This window comes from Rhincodon typus, chromosome 47, assembly GCF_021869965.1.
Source record: "Rhincodon typus isolate 14 chromosome 47, sRhiTyp1.1, whole genome shotgun sequence".
NCBI lineage: Eukaryota > Metazoa > Chordata > Chondrichthyes > Orectolobiformes > Rhincodontidae > Rhincodon > Rhincodon typus.
The window spans coordinates 9,336,442-9,339,300 of record NC_063378.1 but is presented as its reverse complement, the minus strand read 5'-3'; positions in this window follow the sequence as shown (position 1 = coordinate 9,339,300).

Sequence of the window (2,859 nt, the reverse complement as noted above, 5' to 3'; positions counted from 1 at the left end):
CCTGAGGGAGGAGAGGCGTTGTTGTGCCTTGTTGACTGTCACAGCTATGTGGGAAATCCAGGACAGGTCGTCAGTTATCATCACTCCAAGGAACCTGACGCTCACGATCCTCTCCAGCTCAACCCCGTTGATGTAGATGCGGGCGTGCCCTCCATTTTGCTTCGTGTAGCCAATGACCAGCTCCTTTGTTTTGCTAACATTGAGGGAGAGATTGTTATCATCGCACCATGACACCAAGCACTCTGTCTCCTCTCTGTATTCTGACTCATCGTTATTTGATACCTGGCCTACCACGGTGCTGTCATCAGCTTGTAGATGGCGTTTGTTTGGAATTTGCTAACACGGTCGTGGGTGTACAGTAGGGGGCTGACGACACATCCTTGGGGCGGATCCAGTGCTGAGTGTTACTGCGGAGGGGGTACAATTCCCTATCCTCACTGATTGCGGCCTGTGGTTCAGAAAGCTAAGGATCCACATGCAGAGGGCGGAGCTGATACATACGTCGTGGAGTTTTCAGGATGAGCTTGGTTGGGATTATAGTGTTGAAGGCAGAGCTGGAATCGATGACTAGGAAACTGATGTAGCTATCCTGTTATCCAGATGTTCCAGGGATGAGCGCAGGGCCAGGGAGCTAGCATCTGCTATGCTGCTTCACCAGTAGGCAAATTGAAAGGGCATTCAGTCTTTCTATTCATGTCCCCGTCCAGATGCTTCACACCAGATCCGCACATTTCCCTTTCCTTAGATTCAGGATCCAGGATTTACATGCTAGCCCTTCACCCTCCATCCTAAAGAACAGCTCAACCGTGTTATGGTCACTCTTCCCCAAATGATCCCACACAAGATTGTTAAGAGAGCCTTGAGGAGAACTTGCTGGAGTTTGAGGTGGATTTCACGCTCACTGTCTGCTCTGGCACAGGGGATGGGGAAGGGGCGGGGGTTGTGTGTGTGAATGAAGTTTGTCGGGGGTGGGGGGGGGTTACTCACCCTGGGTAACGGCAGGGCTAGTGGTGTCCCTGCCCTTTCCAGTGATAAGCGTGTTTGTCGTGCTTGAGTCTGTCTTCAATGTTGACGCTGCTAAGGTTCTGCTTCCTGGATGTGGAGAGAAAGACAGTTAACCACATGATCAACATCACATGACAACACCTCAACTGGAGGAGGCCGTTCAGCCCCTTCCTCAAACCTGTTACACAGCAACAGCAGGAGGCCATTCAGCCCTTGCCTCAAGCCTGTTGCACAGGAACAACAGGAGATCCCATTAATACTTTCCAAGTGTTCCATTATCATGTCTTTGCTAACACAACACCACGTTATAGTCCAGCAGGTTTATTTGAAATCACAAGCTTTTGGAGTCTCACTCCTTCGTCAGGTGACAGTGGGAGAGGTGGCATCAGACACAGAATTTATAAGCAGAAGTTCAAAGGGTCATAGGACTGATTCTACCCTCTCACTACATCCTCAGTTCACTAACATTTCAGGGAAATTCTTTCTGCCTCTATATTCTCCCACCCCATCAAACTTACCATCCACATTTGCTGAATTCTAAAATGTTCCCAATCTTTAGGCTTGCTGCTTTTTCTGGCAATTTTATATGTCTCTTCATGGGATCGAATATTATTCCTCATTTCTTTTGGAAGCCATTTTTGGGCCCCCATTCCTCAGTTAGTTGTGTGTCCAACAGGAGTGAGTAGTGACTGTAACTCAAGCGAGTGTTCCTTCAGTATGGACCATTATCATTCCTGTCACAATCCCATTAGTAAGGTTCCCTATCCCATCATTGGCAATTCAGACACCATAATCATAGATTCATAGAGGCATACAACATGGAACCAGACCCATTGGTCCAACTCATCTGTGCTGACTAGACTTCCCAGTCTGACCTTATCCCATTTGCCAGCATTTGGACCATATCCCTCTAAACTCTTTCTATTCATGTCCCCATCCAGGTGCTTCACACCAAATCCACATAGTCTCCTTTCCTTCAATTCAGGATCCAGGATTTACATCCTAATCCTTGGCCCTCGATCCAAAAGAATAGCTCATAAGTGTTATAGTCACTCTCCCCCAAATGATCCCACACAAGATTATTAAGAGAGCCTTGAGGAGAACTTGCTGGAATTTGAGGTGGATCTCACACTCACGGTCTGCTCTGGGACAGGGGATGGGAAAGGGGGGTGTGTGTGAATGAAGGTTGGTGGGGGGTGTTACTCACCCTTGGTAACAACGGGGTTAGTGGTGTCCGTGCCCTTTGTAGTGGTAAGGATGTTTGTAATCAAAGATGTCGTTGCTTTCAATTGTGTTCCTGGATGTGGAGAAAGAAAGACAGTTAACCACATGGTCATCACATCTTCCCCTTGACATTCAATGGTGTTCCCATCACTGAATCCCCCGCTTTCAACACCCTGGGGGTTATCATTGACCATAAACTCAATTGGACTCACCACATAAACATAACGGCTACAAAAGCAGGTCAGAGGCTGGGAATCCTGCAGTGAGTAACTCCCCTCCTGACACCCCCCAAAGTCTGTCCCACCATCGACAAGGCACAAGTCAGGAGTGTGATGGAATACTCCCTACTTGCCCTGGATGGGGGCAGCTCCAACAACACTCAAGAAGCTGCATACCACAAACATCCCACTCCCTCCCCCACCGACGCTCAGGCGCAGCAGTGTGTACCATCTACAAGATGCGCTGCAGAAACTCACCAAGGCCCCTCAGGCAGCACCTTCCAAACCCACGGCCACTTCCATCTGGAAGGACAAGGGGCAGCAGATACATGGGAACACCACCCCCTGCAAGTTCCCCTCCGAGCCCCTCCCCATCCTGACTTGGGAAATATATCCCTGTTCCTTCAGTGTC